Raw genomic sequence first — 20,436 nt, forward strand, 5'->3', positions numbered from 1 at the left:
CTGAGCTCCAGAGGGTGGTTAAAGAAGATTGATAATGACTGCAGAATAATAGAACAATGAATGTTGTGAAACATTTCCTTTTCATCACGTAATCAATGAGTCTTCAAGTCAAAAGCTTTGCAGTTCAGAAATACTATAGTTGGAGACAATTTGTTCTAGACACGGGAAGAAAACACCAGCTAGTAACAGCCATCCACTTAGGAGAAAAATACTTTTTCTTTGTAAGAACTGCCTTGCTCAAACAACATTAGTATTAGTGAGACTTTACCAACAGATAAAACCTAGAAAGAATAATTTAGCATTTTTGTCAAAGATATAAACACTACCAACTTATTCCTGCTTCTATCATTTTTGAAGGATGGAATAAAATCATATTGGAAACAAAAACAAGACTGCTTTTTTTTTTTTTTTTTTTTTTTGAGAGGGAGTCTTGCTCTGTCCCCAGACTGGAGTGCACTGGTGTGATCTAGGCTCACTGCAACCTCCGCCTCCTGAGTTCAAGCAATTCTCCTGCCTCAGCCTCCCAAGTAGCTGGGATTATAGGCACCCGCCACCACACCTGGCTAATTTTTTTCTGTATTTTTAGTAGAGACGGGGTTTTGCCATATTGTCCAGGCTGGTCTCAAACTCCTGACCTTGTGATCCGCCCACCTCGGCCTCCCAAAGTGCTAGATTATAGGCATGAGCCACCACGCCCAGCTGTAAGACTGCTTTTTAAAACTACAGAAATAAATATATGTTGATATTTAGTATTATCTAAGATTATAAAACGCTTTTATACAATATGTACAATATTTCACAATAAAGAAAGAAGGATTGTGTAGGAAGGCATTTCCATTTCATACTCTTTTTCTGTCTTTTTTTTTTTTTTTACTATTTTGTGTCTAGAGTGTAATTTATTTTAATTGGAGGAACAGATCACATAATATTCTGTATTTAACCTTAACTCTACTCCCTTGCCCCAGTTAAGTAGAACCAGATAAAACTGAAACGTAGTAGTAAGAAATTTCAAGCTTCACAGCCTGCTGAAAAAGGCAAAGGCCCAAGAAAATTGTGATCTTTTGCGGAGGGAAAGACAAAAAACAGCTGAAGGGAGGTGGTTGCGTCAGTTGGCTCTGACTAGGAATGTCTCGGAGCCACGTAAGCGCCAGTCCTGACATGGCTGACAGCATAACTGTAATCAGCAGGAGACACAAACACACACATTATTTTTCTTTCTCTCCCTCTTTTATTAGTTACCTTTTCAATTTGTTCTGACTGCATCCTCAGGAAGAAGAGAAAACAGATACTGATGAGCACTAATTGTCTCCACCACGCCTACTTTAAACATCTGATTTGGCAAGAATTTACCCCAGTCTCTGATATTTCTTTATGTCTCAATACAGTGTCTCCCACACTTTATTGTAGTACTTTTACATATACTTCCATTCTACTTGCCCTAATTAAAATATATTATAATTGAAAGGAGTGGTATGTTGAATGGTACCCGTGCCAAGGATGGAATTTTATAGACAGCAACACATTTTATCTCAGTAACTAGCTTAATTCAATGTTTTTTCATAAAACTTCTTTTCCTAATAACCCATAGAAACTGCCTAAAGACTTGCTAAGCAGGGAATTGTGATTACACAACTGCTGTTATGAGTATCTCAATGCCACTCAACTCACCAAACCCCTAAAAATGAAGAACTTAGAAAAACTTTGCTTTGTGTTTAGATCATCTCTATCTATACTTTTCTATTTTGAAACATTTTCTCCAAACCCAATCCAGCTTCATGCCCAGATAACGTATGCCTTTATTTTGCTCAGTGGGGCCTTCTTATATCATCATCCAGCCTGGTTCTCCCCTCTTTGACCAGCATACCAGATATTTTCTAACTTATTTCCTCAGTGACTGCTTAAGTGTTTTATCCTCTATCTCCTCAAAAGCTGTCCTTTCTTGGTTATACTTAGTCAATGTGATATTAATCTTTGTCACTGTGTACTAATATATAAGACCTGTCAAATATTGGAAGTATTACTCTAGTGAGAAAAATTTCATAAGCCAAACATGAGAAAATCAAATGAATTTCTCTATGAGAACAGAGGCTTTAAGCTAAATGGGGTACAAAATTTCAATAGAGAAGATCTTTTTTTCTATCGTATGATTGTAAATGACTACACAAAGGACCTAACCAAATTACATCTCCTAACATAAGCACTGAAATTATTGATAGGTTTAGGTTTTAGAAGACATAATGGCGGACAGCAAGGTGAAGATAGAGACTTATTGGTTAAAACATAGTCTGCATAATTTTTAAAGTAAATTCCTGGCCATAGATATTTTGTTACTAATAAATTAAAATAAATAACTGGTTAATGTGAAAACTTTAATATAATATTGATATGTTCTGTCCAGTTACAAAAATATATTTTGCCTAACTTCATTAATTAAAAGAATTCGACGTTACAGTTTTTTTAGGACACAAAAGTATAACACTACCACCAAAGCGATGAAAAGGATGTTTGTTTTCATTCTAGCCTTGGAAACAATGAGAAGGTTTCATCTGCTGCCCTATTTATGTAAATAATGAGATTCTAAAATAAACAGAAAATCATCAGGCTCCACATTAACAGAATGCCTTCAAGCAAAAAAACATGACAGCCATATATGCTTTAAACTTTGGGAAAAACAAATGGAGAGTGAGGAAAATAAAACCAGTCAAACAATCAGGTTCTACACTTAATTCGCAAAAGTTTTTTTTAAAAAGTCATTTTTCCCATCTAGAGCTCAGTTTATTGGCTAATTGGTTGGTTTTCATTGTCTGGAAGTTAAGGAAGTTTGTCCCTTCCGTCTCTAAAATATTATACTTACGAGGAGGGTAAACATTACTTAATTAGCATAGCAAATGGCAAAAATACAACAGTAAATAAAGTATACTTTTCTATAATTTCCTCTCAAAAAGCAGCTTAATCTTTCTTTATCATACATACAGGGGTACATCAGTGACACTCATTTTTCATGTAATCCTAAGGCAACCAGACAGAGATGAAAGAGAAATTTAAGTACCATATTTTCCATCCTTCTGAAATTCAGGAAAGGTCTGCTTTCAGAAACAACACCATTTAACGTAGGTCACGCACCTGGAATATTCACACAATCCCAATAGAAGCAAGAATGATCCACTAAGGACAGAGGCAGGGCACTGATGATTTGTTAACTTTCACTGAGACCTTTGCATGAGTGAAAAAATCTTGTTAAATTTCATGCCCTGAACTTCATCTGTATGTAGGATTATATCTTTGAATTTCCCCCGAGAATAATAATTGTAACCTTTTATCAAGAGTGGGTTTGTTCTCAGCAGAGGCATCAACCCACCCCTGTAACCCACTCACCGCAGGGAATAAAACAACCATTGTCCTATGGAGAAGCCGGCAACATGAACACCAGAGGACTGCACCTGTTTTTTCACTGTTATCAAATGCCAGCCTGGGGCTACCCCTGGTAAGAGGGCTCTGACTTCTGAAACCACAGAGCAACATAAACTCTCCTGTAGAAATCTTTTGTGTGCAAACAGAAGTTTAGCAGCATGCTTTCTTCCTGGGAGGAAGAAAGAGCACGCCTTTTACCATCAGGCCTTCAAGATACATTCATTCTTTGCAAGCTCTCTATTATGAATAAAATTATACTAAGCTTCCCATAAGTGTCCAGCTTCAGCTTAAGAGGAAGCAATGAAAGACTCATGAAACGAAAACGATATGAATATAGCATCAAAACTATGTCTGCCTTGTGAAGAAGTAATTACTTGAGTCACTTATAGAAAGTTGAAGTGTTCTTGTCAGGTTTAAAATTTCAAATTAGCTTTCCATGGCATATTGAAAAGACAGTTTTGCAGAATACTTTGTCCTAATCTAAAGCTCCAAAAACAATGAGCTAGGTGTAAGTTTGGGGTGACACAAAGCCTGGTTTCAACCTTTAATGAGATGTTAAGAGTTCAAGGGAGTGGGCTATTTTAATTATTCCCATTTAGTAGGAAAATATATGTGTCTCCTAATAGTTTTAAATAATTAAATACACACAGCCATACCAATAAGCAAATGAAAATAAACCTTCATGGGTACATGTAATAGCTCTTCACTTCAGTGCCATCTTTTGTTTATCCTGCCCTCAGTACAGTTTGTGATCTCAAATTCTGGATATGCAATTTCACAAATCCTAACTGCTGACTGTGGCAGGTATCTCCACAGATACAAACATAGAACTTGAATATTTATCTTTGGGATAAGTGTGTGTATGTATGTGTGTATGTGTGTGTGTGTGTGAGAGAGAGAGAGAATATGATTTCATAGTTCATTTGTAATTACTCTTTTAGTCTTTCTCTTGGCAGCATGTTTCAAAAGAAATCTGTATGTTTTAAAACATAAAAAATAAAAAGTAATAAAAAAGAAAAGAAAAGACAACCAAAAGAGTTTCTTGCAAGACAGACCCTAGAGCAGTTTGAAAACATCAAATAAAACCCCTCCAGCATGTTCTCCCCATGTGATGCCTTTGTACATTCACTTCAGCCTGTGGGCACATTTCCCATGACACACACAATGTTTCAGTGCCACGTTGATAGATATAAACACATATGGATTACTCATTTGCCATTCTGTCTATTGAGTTCCACAGTTTTCTGTAAAATTAATTTTATATAAAAATAAATTATTGGGAGCCAAATACCGTTTCTGACCATGAACAGAAAAATAGAATGATAACAAGTTGAGTACATTTCTCTTTGGATGTGTCAGTGACAGACAATGTGCATGGCTATGCATAATGGTTAGACACTATACTCATATAGACATATAAATGCATCTGTGTATGTGTCTATACATATGCATCTATACACATGTACGTATAAATATATGTATATATAGAAAAATAACGTGTATACACACATCCTCTTTTTCTGTGATATATTTATCAGCTATTTTGCTATATCTCTCTTCGGTCCTTTTATTTGCCTTTTGCTCAGTTCTAGGTACGTGCCAATATTTATTTTTCTTTAGGAAACTTTGAAATAGGTATGACCTGTTGACATGTATGGATTTATTATTACAATTATTTTACAGAAAACAGATTTTCTATTTTTTTAACATAGTTATGCTTTAAAAAATAAAATAAAATGACCGAGTAATGTTTTATAAACAACTTTTCTCTAAGTCACAGAATTTAAGGACTTGAAGCAAGGATATAGACGTAATTGTTAAATATACTTTCATGCCCAGCAAACAAGGGAGACATATGGTCATTATTTGATTTCTATTAGAAAATCCACAGTCTTGTATATGAGCATATGAAAGCCATTTAAAAACTTTTACAGTGGTTCTAAGCAATGAGAGAGTTTAAGCTGTCAATTACCTTATTTATGGAGTAAAAGAATACAAACAAACATGAAGTAAGTCTAAACACTTGTGAAATGATACTAAGAAACCTTTCCTAAGTTTTTATGTTTGGAGTAAAGATTCTAAATTTAGAATGCAACCCCCAAGCTTCCTGTGGTTACTGAGTCTGCAAACCAAATCTATTCTGCAGGTGTCTCACATCTCCACTGTTTTGACAAGAGTTGCTTCACTTCTTTTTTACACACGGACAGAGAGACCCAGCCGTGTTATAGCAATTGAGCTACCGAAAACACTATCAGCGATAGACTACTCTTTCTTTCTTTAGAAGTTCAAGTTTTCAAGCAAACAGTAAGTGGGTATTTTAATTATTTTTAAAAGTCCCAGAAAATACCTAATAAATTAGATCTTAGCCAATTAAAATAAGTCATCAAAATATTCTTAATGCAAGTTCATCAAATAAGAGGGGTAAAAAATATATTTGGTACTGTTTCTGCCTATTTAGAACTAATTATGAAATAGCTAGGCATTCAAATCCCATTTTATTGTGGAATGGAGATTTAAAAGGGAGCAATGATTAAGGAGTTTCAAGTACAGTATAAAAGTAATCTCTGGGGAAACAAATTCTTAGCTGAATTGGTAGCTCTACTCAGCAGGGACATTTGAATAATTCCAGGGGAACTAAGAAATTAAGAAATGAACAATGAATAGGATTTTCTTGGCACCACTAGGAAGTCGTGTTAAAGGCTTGGCACCACTGTTAAGCCTTGGCTTAAACTCAATATTTAAAATCAAGTAAATTGGTTGTGTTGCCCAGTTCACGTTCCTTTTTTCCCTCCCCAAAAGTCATCAAAAGTTTTTGCTTTCTTTGTTTTGCTATTCTTGAGCCTTAGCAGGAAAACAAAATAATTTATTTTTAAAAATGAATCTATCTTTAATGACACATAGCTAAGTATAAACGCATTTCGTTAGTATTATTATAGCACGTTGTTTTCTCTATGCCAGAAAATAAATACACACAGAACAATCAAACCCTAATAGAAGTCCCTAGATATGCACATAGAGTTGCATTTTTTAATTAAATGCTTGAACTTCAGTTCCCATGTGCTCAGAAAGCAAAACTACAGCACCGTTCTCTGCTGAATTGGAAGGGGTAATGTCATGTCCTCACTTGTTCTAAGGAGAAAACTTGAGGACTAAGAAAATGTGACTCACATTTTGCCTTAGAACTTTTCCAAGAAGATAGGTAGCAGGTAGGTATTATCAAATAATGAAAGGAAAGAAAGAAAAAAAAAACTAAGAAAATTATTCTTTCATAATTGAAAAATCAGTGCAAGGGGTATTAGGTGATTTATCTAAGGTATAAGTGGAATGAGAATACGAATCTTCTGGTTGCTAGTGAGCCTAGACTACTAAAATCAACCATATCTGTCAATGAAGAACCAATAAAGAACACGTTTTACATAGATGTGGCAAGGATTAACCAATAAATTAATATTCTTAAATACTGTTACTCTATTGAGAACTGCATAAGAAAAGTGGATACAAGACAGGAACTAACATATATTGTGTTCTAAACACTATGCTAGGCAGTTTGCATACATTGTTTGCATTTAATTCTCATTTTCAGATGAAAACTGAGGCACAGCACATAAGTGATTGTGACTGTCCTTTCTTTGTTGCAGTGCTAGTATTAAGTTTCAAATTATCAGGTTTCAAAACTCAGGCTTTTTCTACAACTTCATGTTGCTAGGGCTAGACGAGAATATTTTGGAAATATTGTTTTCATAATCTAGAAATATGCCTTCCATCTAGAACACATAGGCTGGGTTTGAATTCAAATAATAAATCAAAATTCTCAGGCCAAATTTATATTTCTGCGTTAAGAATCTTTCAAGCATTTTATCTCTGAGCTCTGTTTTTATCACTTTGCCCTTCCAAAACGATTTCTGACTTTATGCGTAAGTCTTAGAGTGTTTTTTAGATACAAGAGCTACTTAATTCTCTGATTGTTTTACATTTTTTCATGGGTAAAGTTCTAATCAGACAACTATAAATGACAATAATCAGAGTAAAAATTATATACATTTATGGATTGTCAACTGTTTGCCCTTTGTATCTCAATAATTTTATTATTTTTTCCAAAGGACATTCCCTATTTCACAAGCTAGTTGATTTAAATAGTTATTTGAAATTATAATTAGAAATATTTTAGAAAGAAAACCATTTGAGGGGGGAGTGTCCATCATTCTATGTTTATCTATAGATGTGATATTTAGAAACACACTCATGGCTTAAAAGTCCCCATTTCTATTAATTTGTTAATTATATATTACCGTTGATTTCCTCTTTAAAAATATAAAATTTTGTAATTTCAAAGGAAAATGTTTCAAAGATGTCTTTGGTATTGAATATTTCTTACTAAGTCATATTTTAATGGATTAAAATGTAAATGAACTTTAAAGTTACACTAAATCTCTCCCTGATTTAAGTTATATTAGACATTAAAATTAACATGAAAATGGCTCCATAAACACTATTGTTTTAAATATTTTTACATTATTTTATATTTAATAATGAACCAAAAGTAACAGAAGTCACTGTGCATAGTAATAGTCTTAAATACATAAAACAATTGAATAGTTACTTAAATTATGCACTGGTGATCTTCAATAAAATCACAAAGGAGTTGATAACCTACATTGTGACCCCTGATGTATTTATTTTGCACAAGTGATAGTTAGGTTCTCATAATTTTTAAGAGGTACTTGAGCCAAGACACTAATTCTTGATTCACCTCTTTTCCCTGAGCACCACAGGACTGCATTTGAAGCATGATACAATTTTAATTACAAAGATTTATCATTATGGCATGCAGTTTCTAAGTACATGAAATGACAGTGTAATGCATAGATAGGAAGTTCAGCCACACATTCACTATGTGAACAATGATATCAATGACACAGGCTGCTTCCTTCCATTCTATATTTCTACCCATGCTTCATAAAAGATATATCTATAGGTATGTTAAGTACTGCTTCATTATCTTCTCCATCCTTTCCTTGCAAAACATACTGCCCAGTACTCTTTGAACAAGACTATGATATTCATATCAAATTTGATAATCTATTGTAGATATTTGATGACTTTAGATTACAATTCAGTTACACATGAATTATGGCATCTATATTGTTTATTTTCTTCCCACTGATCAATGAAAATGTATACCTAAACATATATAGATTGGCATATGTTTTCTTTAAATCTTTTTGTTACCTTCCTCTTTCTAGTATCTTGAATCAAATTATATTTTTGGAATAATATAGTTGAAAAAGGACTCGGCTAACAGTAGGACAAGAAAAACCCTCATCTTAAGTAAATTATTTATTCTCTCTGGGACTCAGTTTCGAAATGAGAGAGGGGTTAGACAATCTCTAAATTCTGACTTAATATTGCAGTCTATGATCCTCTTCAACTTTGCTTTTATAGAAGAATAGATTAAGAGATTTTTATTGCTCTTTATTTCCAAAATATGTGCTAAATTTAAGTGTAGTCTATTCTTTGATGTATAAGTCTGAAATATACTTGTTTCAATAAATAAAATGTGAGCTCAAAATAAAACAACATAAAATGTGTTTATCTTAAGGCCATACACAAATTCTGGAAATAATTAGTTAGAGGGTTTCTAAACCTAAAAGGAATTATATGCATTTCAATAACTTTAGAGTCTCGTCTATCTTTTTATCAAAAGTAACCCCGAATATGTTACTATTCTTCACAAAGGGAATTGAGTCTAATAATTATTAAAACTAAAATATATATTTTATAAAACTCTGCTGTAAATATGTACAAAACCAAATGTAGTTTAGGGAGGCAAAAATCACTTACTGTAGCTATAGAAGAAAGGAAGTCATAAATTTTTTTTTAAATATATAGATCAACTTAGCCTGTCCATTTATACTTGGATATTTCAAAATGGTATGTATTTCTACCAGTTGCCAAATAGGGAGTAACTTTAGTTAGTATTCTGGTCCTTAAATAAAAAATTCCAAAAGTGGAGTGGCTATAATGTATGAATAAAATTAACTATAAAATCACCCTTCTAATATCTTCCTTTAATAAGATAAAATATGATTTTCATGAAATCAGTAATTAGAGTCATCTCATAGACTTGAGATCTTTTTCAAAACTGCCATTTTTCTCATATTGATTTTCCTTCCTTCCACCTCATCCACAAAAAATTCTCTAAAAAATAAAAACTAGAGTAATAAGATTTATAGAAGACATCACTCCATGAGCAACAAAATAAAACACGCTTCAAATATAACTAATTGTCTTTTTTTGTCTTCTAGTGTTAATAAAGAAAAGGCCATGAAGTCAGTGCCCAATTAGGGCATTTCAATCCATTCTGTTATTATACTTTATTATTTTAGTTCCCCGTGTCTGTAGAAATAAGCTTAAGTAGCCTGATAGCATACTTTTCAATATAAGAAATAATTTAATCGAATTATACAATCTGTATCTCTTTTAGAATCATTTCATTTCCTAAGTAAAAAATCTACACTAAGCAAAGTCTCATTCAGCTAAAAAAAAAAAAAAAAACTGCCTTGAAGAGGTGACACCTGGACCACATGAATAATTTTATGCATCCCCTGCTCATTCACACATAGCAGAGGATGATAAAAGTTCAGTGTCATGTGATCCCCCTTCTTCTCAGAATCCCTATAGCATTGTGATAAAAAGAAAATCAGCAGTTATACTACCTAGCTTCAAATCTGAACTCTATAAATTATTGTATGCCCTCCTTGCGGTATATTACTTAATATTTTCAAGTCCAGTTTATTTATCTTCAAAACAGAAAGAATCATAGTAACCTACTGTGATGGTTAACTTTAGATGTCACCTTGACTGGATTAAGAAATACCCGGAAACCTGGTAAAGCTTTATTTTAGAGTGTGTCTATGAAGGTGTTTCAGAGGAGATGAGCTTGTGAGTCTGAGTAGAGTAAGTAGGGAAGATATGCTCTCAATGTGGGTGGGCAACAGCCAATCTTCTGGGGACTAAGAGGAACAAAAACAGAGGAAAGGTGAATACATTGATCTGAAGCCAGGAAACACTCTTTTCGCTCTTGCAGGACACCAATTTCAGGCTCCCTGGTCTTTGGACTGCAGGACTTAGAACAGTGGCTCCCTGCACCCTAAGGCCTTTGGTCTCAGACTGAGAGGTACACCATTAGCTTCTCTGATTCTGAGGCCTTCAAACTTGGAATGAGCCAAGTCACCAGCATCCGAGGGTCTTCAGCTTATAGGCAGCCTGTTGTGGAACTTCTCAGCCTCCATAATTGCATCAACCAATTGTCCTAATGAATCCTTTTACAAATATCTATTATCGTTATCTGTATCTATATCCTATTGGTTCTGTCTTTCTGGAGACTCCTAACTAATACACCTACTAATCGTGGTTATTGCAAGGATGAAGACAGATAATATTTGCAAACCACTTCTACATAGTAAATACTTATTAATTATGGATGTTATTATTGTTGTTATTAACAATAGTATCTCTATCCTGGGCTGTACTATGCCATAAAGATACTTTGCTTTCTACATTTATTATCCTAAAAAGGCAAGTCATCAAAACCAAAGGCACAAAGCCTAAATGAATTCTAGTTATATGAATAATTTTAAAAAACTAGTAGAATTTATTATTGTGTTCTTATTTGTATACCACCAGATATATAATCCTACCCAGTATCATCCTATTGAACATTAAAGCAGAAAGTTCAGAGAATTCAGGGCACCATCAAAATCAAAATGACGTACTTATTTACCAGAATATTTGCCAGAATATTCTGAGACTGCCACTTAAAAAAAAAAAAGACCAAATTAAAATTTGAAGTCCTTATATTTCATAGGAAATTGAAAATAAAAAATATCAGCTTTTTTCAACACTACTAATAATATAAAATCAAACCTTTAATTTTCACCACAGAGAAAATGAAACTGAGTAAATTAAATGGTCTTAGAAGGAAGAAAAAAGTTATGGATCACCATTTTTCACTTTTTTCTTATAAATTTTCTTCAAAATTGTTATAGTCATTGTGATTCAATAACCTAAATACTTTTACATGGCTTACAATAAAATTATAGCTAGAAGATATAAAATATGTTATACAGTTGGATCATAAAATATTAAGGAAGAGGGAAAATAGTAAGAGAGCCAGAATAACTTGTACTTCAGGTAGACTGGTAAAGAAGACAGATCCTCTTTCCATGCTGATGTATAATAACAATCTTCAGATCTATTTGACATATTATTAAGAGAACAAAGTTTAAGAAAAACTCCCAAAATAAGTATTTTTTCTGCCTTTGAACTATATTTCCATCTCTTTTCCCAGTAGAAGTGATAAATCAACTAGATCTCAAAAGAAAACAAAAACAATAATTAAAATTTCCTGGTTAGTAACATTTATTATGCCAAAAAGTGTTGGGCCATGCAAATTCTCATTTATCTATTTCCTGATAGATACAGATAAATGGAAAATTCTATTCATCATTTACGAAACATTGACCATTTTTATTGTAACCTATTTTATATGCTTCCACAGTACACAGTTTCACCATTACAATAGCTATGCTATAATTCTAGAAAAGTAATAAGAGGTATATTGAACTTCTAGCCTATTTGAATGTTACTATATTGTATTAATTCTAAAACACATACATTTTTGGATCTAATATCTTTAAAATCTTGGTTCCTTGTACAATCTTTTACATTTATGTTGGTGCTTTTACTTTTTCTCTTTTTAGAAAGTGTGGACTACAAACAACAACAACAATTTGTTTCCTACAATTGATGATGGCTTAAATTTGTTGAAATATGGCAGATAGCTATTTGAGAAAACATTTTATAAAGGGCTTTTTGTGTTACCTTGTTATTAAATAAATGCTATATATTTTTTAAAAAACTTTTAACGTGAACTGGGGAGTCCTAAAGATAATGGGCAGTGTCTATTCTAGAAATAAATCTTAACAGATTTTTCAGAATAATAATAATTATCTTCTATTAACATTTACTTCTTTCAGTGAAACCATTAAAGAAAGAGACTTTGTCTATTGGTCCGTTCTCACATTGCTGCGAAGATGCCACCCAAGATTGGGTAATTTCTAAAGATAAGAGATTTAATTGACTCACAGTTCAGCGTGGCTGGGAAGGCCTCATGAAACTCACGATCATGGGAGAAGGGGAAGCAAACACATCCTTCTTCACAGGCCAGAAGGAAGGAGAATGAATGAGTGCCCAGAGAAGGGGGAAGCCCCTTATAAAACCATCAGATCTTGTGAGAACTAACTCACTATCATGAGAACAGGAAGGGGAAAACCAACCCCATGATTCAATTATCTCCACCTGGTCCCTCCTATGACACATGGAGATTATGGGAACTACAAATTCGAGATGAGATTTTGGTGGGAACACAGCCAAACCATATCTCTTTGAGAGCCATTTCTAATTTCAATAGATACTTATACATGGCAACTAAAGGTGAAAGTAAAAAATTTCATTTTTAAAGTGTCATTTATCTGACCAACAGAAAACCCAAGTCATAGCAGCTTAAAACATATTTAGAAGCAATGCATGCCATCCAGAACCCTGCTGACTCAAATATAAAATATGGTTAAGGCCCGAATCATAAATGACACATTCTGTATTCTACAATTTGATTATATAAGCCTAACATGCTTTCAATAATTATAAAAATACACTGTGTCTATTTTTTTTTACCAAAATCAAACTTCTCCTCAAAAAATAATAAATAACATTTATTTCCAGAACTGCATTTAATGTTCAATATGTACTTGATAATTTAACTTTTATAATCATCTTACAACTGAGCATCCTTCTTATGCTCATTTGAAGATGAGGAAACTGAGGCTTAGAATGTTGAATCATTTGCCTCAGAATAGAATTTGACTCAGGGAGCCCAGATTCTCAGCCTGTCTTGTGATTCTCCATGTTATTCTGCTTGTAAGTCCTTGCCTGCTGGATTGGATTTAGTAAAAGTGTGGTCCCTTTAGTGCTGCACTGTCCAATATGATTGCCATTAGCCAAATATGGCTGTTTAAATTAAAATTAATTAAAATTAGATAAAAATAAAAATTCATATCTTCATTCACAGCAGTCTTGTTCAGAGGGCTCAATGGCCACATTTGGCTACTGGCTCCTCTGTTGTGTAGCACATACTGAATATTGCTATCATCCCAATAAAGTTCTATTGGACAGTGCAGCTTTTGAGAAGAATAGACAGGCTTGACGACAAAAATAATAATAATAATTGGCTTCACATGGCAGATGGAGGGTAAATATTTGTCAGAAATATAATATTTACTGAGAGAAGACAGGCATGTAGAGATAATTTAGAATAGCTCATATCTCAGCACAATGACTTCAATGTACAAGTAGAACAAAACAAAGCTAATAAATATTTGAATTGACATTACTTTCCAAAAGAATCCTAAACTTTAACCAGTAAAATTAAGTCTATTAATAAATGTTTGTGCATTACAGCTAAGAGTTTAGCAAGCTTGATTTTTAAAAAGCCATAGTTGAATGACAGTGGCTATAGAATGAGTAATAGACTTAAAAAAAATCAAATTCAGTATTTACAATATTGTTGTATTGCATGTTTGCTTGTATTTAATTGTCAACTTACCATTCATGATATATTCAAGTATTATACAATGATCAAAACAAATTCTTTCTAAAATACAACCTTAAGACCTATTGCTTAAGCTTGGATTGTTTACATTTTTCAGCCAATTTAATGGTTCACTGACTATAGTTTTGCCTGAAGAAATTGTCTTAAACAATTTTTGGGAGTGACATATGAAGTACGGGTAAATAGATCTAGATTCCAGCACAAGGTTCACCTGATGAGCCACAAGACCTTAGGCCTGGTTTCCTTAGATGTAAAATTATAATAAAGATATCTGCCAGGCCAGCATTACAGGGCTGTGTCTGAAACAGATTTTTTTTTTTGAAAGGAACTGAAAGCAGTTTGCAAAGTGTAAACTTCCATAACATATGGGTTATTACAATTGCCTTTGGTAAATGCTGGAAGAGAACAACATGTAGCCTCATTTCTGAACTCTGACTGAGGTTTTAGGTTCTGCCAAGCTTGAGGCTGCCTCCTCTAACTAAACTTGATGATATATTTACATATTTTTAAAAATTGCCATAGACATCTGTCAAAAATAGCATGCACTCTTCATTCCCTCTAAAATATAGATTTGGTGGCCAGGCACGGTGGCTCACACCTGTAATCCCAGCACTTTGGAAGTCTGAGGCGGGCGGATCACGAGGTCAGGAGATTGAGACCATCCTGGCTAATACGGTGAAATCCCATCTCTAATAGAAATACACAAAATTAACTGGATGTGGTAGGGGGCGCCTATAGTCCCAGCTACTCAGGAAGTTGAGGCGGGAGAATGGCATGAACCCGGGAGGTGGAGCTTGCAGTGAGCCGAGATCGTGCCACTACACTCCAGCCTGGGCGACAGACTGAGACTCCGTCTCAAAAAAAAAAAAAAAAAAAAAAAAATATATATATATATATATATATAGATAGATAGATAGATAGATAGATATAGATTTCATTTATTCTTAAATATTATTCCTACTGTTTCCAGTCCTCTGCCATGAAATCAGAAAGTGCAACAATCCAGTGATTCTAGCCCCAGCATTGTTGTGCCTCCTTTGGTAGCTGGGAGTGGACACAGAGAATTTTTCAATTCTTTGCAGTTCAGGGTCTGAAAGCCAGACGAAGCTAACGTCCTGGGGTAAGAGTGGAGAGGTGGGTATTCTGATATATTTACTGTTTTCCTCAGAGCAAAACGATGGACCCATGGTTGTATTAAAACTAATCAATTTCTAGTACTACATTTGGGACTCTGAGGAGCAAAGATTTTCCTTTTTCTAAACACCAAAGCAAACAAGCATGCTTCCTCAATAAATGAGCTTTAAGCAAGGGGGTTTGTCTCCCTTATACATTTTTTTCCTTAGGATATATAAGCTTCCTCTCTTAGGGAAGGGAGAAGACAGATTTTACTGTATCTTAAGAAAAAGTAAGAATGATCACAAAGGTTTAAGGTTCCCAGTAGGGAAGTTTCCTGAGAGATTCCATAATGCTAGGCTTCCCCTAATATTTTCTAAACGATGCTCTAGGGATTAAATAGAATGTTCTTCAAAGAGTGAGGCATCTTTAAGATTCCTGAAGGGGTCATAAATTAAGGGAGCTGAATTATATGCCCTGAGCAGATCATCTTGCCAGTCATGACTGAAAACATGTGAGCAGAGGAGAAAGGATGATTCTATTCCATGAAAGCCCAACCCCACCACTTATTTTGGCTTATTTCTCCTCAGATTTCTCCCTTATTATCTCTGATTCTTGGTACAGCAAGAGGAGAAATTCTCATTTCCCCTTCATTCAGTTCTATAAATCCACTCATCAGTTCTCTAACGAGTCAGTTGTCTGAGAATAAGTCCCAGCAAAATTTGCTGAAATGGCCATTATAAATCTCTGATCCCTTAATTATAACATTTCCTCTTTTCGAATATATGTTTCTATCTACTGACATTAATACATTATTGGAGTTCTCCTTTTTCTAGTCAATACACAGTCTGACATGACAAGCAAACAATACTCTTTAAAACACTGATGAGAGTATCATTTCCAGAAATTGTGGACCTGATCTAAAAATTGACTCTTTCCGAAGAATGTGCCACTCTTTTCACTGATTCTGACTCACTCAAGCTTCACTATAGATTAGTTTTGATCTAATCATTTTCCAAGTAATTTATCCTTAAGCTAAGAGTATTCTCAGATTTTTTTTTTTTTGGCTGCAAATATCACAGTATGCTGAATAGATCTTCTAATGTAAATGTTTGTAGTACTTTTGTTAAACATTCTTTTTAACAACAATCCCTGAACTAGCCTGGTTGAACCCACTCAAACATTACCCAGACCTTTCACAGGGTAGTTGAAGAATGCTTAGCAACTCTCATGTAAGAAAAAGAGCTCAGAATGAATATGTCTCCTGTGTAGGTCAAGACAAATGTCAGGGCCAATGAAGGATGAAACATGATGATGGAGATTTGAAATGAAGGGCTGGGGCAACAGGTGCTTGGCATGAAACACTGAAAGACAGGAGAGAAGTGCTGTGAGGTAGCAAAGACAGCACTCTTCCTGAGAGTAGACAAAGGCCAGCCTCGGGCTTCTCATCACCAGAGAAACAGATCTTAAGCACAAAGTAGTTAGAAGACACACTGAAATTTGGAACACTTTTTTTTTTTTTTTTTTGTCTAAACAGGTCACACCCAAAGCCCCAAGGAAACAACAGGAATCTATCCGAATATGCAGAAACAAATACAATAGTTTTCTGAATGTGGTAAAACAAAGGAAAACTATAAACAAAACAGATACAAGGAAAGAACACTAAGATTTCTAAACACCCCCAATGTGGAAGATGCTTTAATTGACAAGTTCCCTGCTTGCTTTCTTTAATGCTCATTACAACACTATGAGGCAGATTTTTCTTCACAGTTTTCAAGATAAAGAATCGGAGTCTCAGAGAGACACCCAGACTGTAGGTGGTAGGCCAGGTCTTTGCACAGAGATTTTTTCTGATTTCACAATTGCATATCACTCTATGACATATATTGAGTCAATGACAGGTGACTTGTCCTTTTCGATATTAGGTTATTTATTTGACCATTACTGAATAACGCCAAAGAGGCTTGAGAGACTTAAACGTGAAAAGGTACTACATTACTTGGATGTACTACTTAAATTAATAACTTATGCATATTTGAAGGCAGACATTCAAGTGTAATGTTCAGATATCACATCTTTCAAATTTTACAACATTTACATGTTGTAGTTTCTGGATGAAGCATTTTATTTATTTATTTATTTATTTATTTTGGGACAGGGTCCCTCTGTGCCATCCAGGCTGGAGTGCAGTGGCATGATCATAGCTCACTGCAGCCTCGACCTTCCAGGCTCAAGAGATCCTCCTGCTTCAGCTTCCTGAGTAGCTGGGACCACAGGCATGTGCCATCAAGCCTTCTATTCTATCTTTCATCTACCAGAATCCAGCAAACTTCATATATTATTTTCTATTGAGGCCTTCTGGGAATAACTTCGGTATTCTACTTTCTGTTTTAAATTTTTGTTTGTCCATACCTCAAATAATAATCTAATCAAGATGATCCAGTACACAGTTAACAAAACAATTACAATTGTCCATAAAATATCAAATAAAGACTAAAACATGTGAATATGTTGGTCTGAAAATATATAACATATTCAGCTAATTTTTGGAAAACACCAGTTGTATTTCTGTATCATCCCAAATATCACCTCCTCTAAAGATATTCTCATAATTTATAAAGTGAAAATTCAAATATCTAAGGTGAAATGTAGTGTGATAAATACATGTATATGTGTATTAAATTTGTACCTAGGTTATCATTGCATATCAAGATGAAACCACATTTATCTATTTTATATGGATATAAATAAAATAGATATGAACTTAAGCATTTATCTTTCCATTTAAGATATAAACAAAATAGATAAGAACTTAAGTATTTATCTTCCCATTTGGGATATAAATAGAATAGATATAAACTTAAGTATTTATGAAAGATTCCTTTATATCTACAATATAATATATAGATTAAATTGTGTCATATTACCAACCATTAGTAACAGGTGAGGTGATTTTATAAATTATAGAAGGGAGAAAATAATAGTGGGTTTTATGGCCCATATAATTCCTTTTAGGGTTTGGCCAGACTAATGACTAAACAAGTAGAAGCTTATAGAATTAATTAAGATTGTATATATACTATTAAATGTCGATTTGAATAGGAATGTTTGATTAAGAAAGAGGTGATTTAAAAAAATCAGCAGGACATCCTCATCAAGAGTGATTAATAAGAACCACAACCATGTGCAAGTGACCTTAATGGAAGACATGATGTCCCCTGTCCAGCTATGGACTTCTCTGATGCAGTAGGGACCTTCCCAATGGCCTCGAGATAGAGATGATTGTATGCCTGAAGGGATGCACTGATGGAAGTATAACCTCTCCACTGGCAAGAAGAAAGTAAGGCAGTGTTAACAGGACACCTAGAGTACGCCAATATAAGTTCCTCACCCCTTTATAGATTGTGTGGCCTATTTTTAGTCTAGGCACCTGCCTCTTTTCCCCTCTACTTATCATCTACCCTGTGCATAATGAGAAATGTGAGAAGCAGCAGTAAAACAAGTTTTTCTATTTGGCCAGAAAAATAGGTTTAAATCCATTTATTGTCTCAGGCACAACCAACATGAAAGTATGTAAGTAAGATCTGCAGTAATTTTTTAGGCCATGCAGCAACTTTTGGTGAACATTAAGCAAATTAGTAAGAATTTTTAATGTGCGAATTAATTTGTATATGTCTAAATGACATCCAACCATTAACTAGTGCATAATGACAGTCTTCATGTTATCTAAATATCTCTTTTACACAAAGTTTGCAGAAAGCTAATGTGCTGTTCTGAACACATACTATTCTCATATCAAACAGTGAAAAAGATTTAAGTAGAAATGCAAACCATATATATATATATATACACATATATATACATATATATAATACATGGTTACACTATAGATATATACACTATATATATGTACACTGTATATATATACACTATATATGTATGTACACTATATATATACACACACACACAAAAGAAAAAAATGCTTAAACTCTTCATCTCAAAACTCTTAGTTACAACACTCTGCACACTTCCCATCCCCATAATTGTTACTGGTTATTTACCCTGTTGAAAGTACTTAAAAATAAAATTTTGCTTAAGAAGAAAATTCATCATGAATTATTATTGTCTTTTTAATGGTTTATCATTATATAAAGTTGATATTTGGCAAAATGATTATAGAAAAACTTTCTTCCCAGCATCTTCCTTATCTTTAAGTCATTTTATACCCAAGTTTCTATCCAGGATCCCAGTGTGTTATTTTCATTTTCACCCGAACATACAGTGTATTTCTTGTCATGAAAGCAAAACCTTATCTGTTCCTTTCCCATCCCTTCCTTTCTCTCTGCAAGATGACAGATGAATAAAAATTATTTGCAGCAAATAAGTGTGAAGAATTTAACTGGATATTGTGCTACCATTTCTTGGTAACATACCATTAATTAGAGTAGTGCTTCTCAAATTGTAGTAATCATCAGCATCACTAGAGGGATACTTAACACACAACTTGCTGGGCCCCACCCCCAGAGTTTCTTGTTCAGTAGGTTTCAGGTGAGGCCCAAGGATGTGCATTTCTAAGTTCCCGGATGATGCTCATGGTGATGGTCCATTAAGAACGGAGTTAAAAATTTAATACAGTATGGTAGATTAGGCAGTGAGGTATCCGACTAATCAGCAGATTTGCTATCTCCCCTCATTTTATACCAGGTATAAAAAATTAAGGCCAGTCCAGTAGCTCTACACTTAATAGAATATAAAAATGTTGTTTTAAAAACTCTTGCTTTGTATAACACAAAAACAAGCAACATAAATATTTTTCCAAAGTACAAAAACAATCTTACCTGAACTTAATTATGGCACTTATTTGTTGCTTTAATCGGGTTACCTAGAACATTTAGCCTTTTAAGATTTTGCCGTAGAGAAAATTTTATCCCATATTCTTCCATGTGAACAGTTAGGTGTCTTCTGTCATTTCTTGCATATTCTTGAACACAAACACAATCATGCGTCCGTGTAACTTCTGATTCTCACAACTGGAGTAACACTATCGACCAGAATACCTAAAGTTCAATGACCCTAGACTGTTTCCCTTACAGAATAATTTTGGCATATAACAACCACCTAATAAATAAAATATCTGAAAAATGTTCATATTAGTCTAAATTTCTACCATTTTGTTGCACTTTCTTCAACTCATACTCAAAAAAATTAATAACTTTTGAACGAGTATGTATTTTTCTAAACAA

At 33.9% G+C, this 20,436-nt stretch overlaps 1 protein-coding gene and 1 long non-coding RNA gene across 5 annotated transcripts in view; one reads left to right on the plus strand and one right to left on the minus strand.

Moving 5' to 3' along the window:
* Window positions 1–20,436, minus strand: part of ERBB4 (erb-b2 receptor tyrosine kinase 4) — a 1,171,999-nt gene that overhangs the window by 550,287 nt on the left and 601,276 nt on the right. The window lies entirely within an intron of this gene.
* On the plus strand, window positions 5,589–17,634 carry LOC134737710 (uncharacterized). The gene is made up of 3 exons (XR_010122875.1): window positions 5,589–5,715; window positions 15,051–15,214; window positions 17,352–17,634. It is a non-coding gene; the product is annotated as an uncharacterized LOC134737710 (long non-coding RNA).

This window comes from Pongo pygmaeus, chromosome 11, assembly GCF_028885625.2.
Source record: "Pongo pygmaeus isolate AG05252 chromosome 11, NHGRI_mPonPyg2-v2.0_pri, whole genome shotgun sequence".
NCBI classification, from domain to species: Eukaryota; Metazoa; Chordata; class Mammalia; order Primates; family Hominidae; genus Pongo; species Pongo pygmaeus.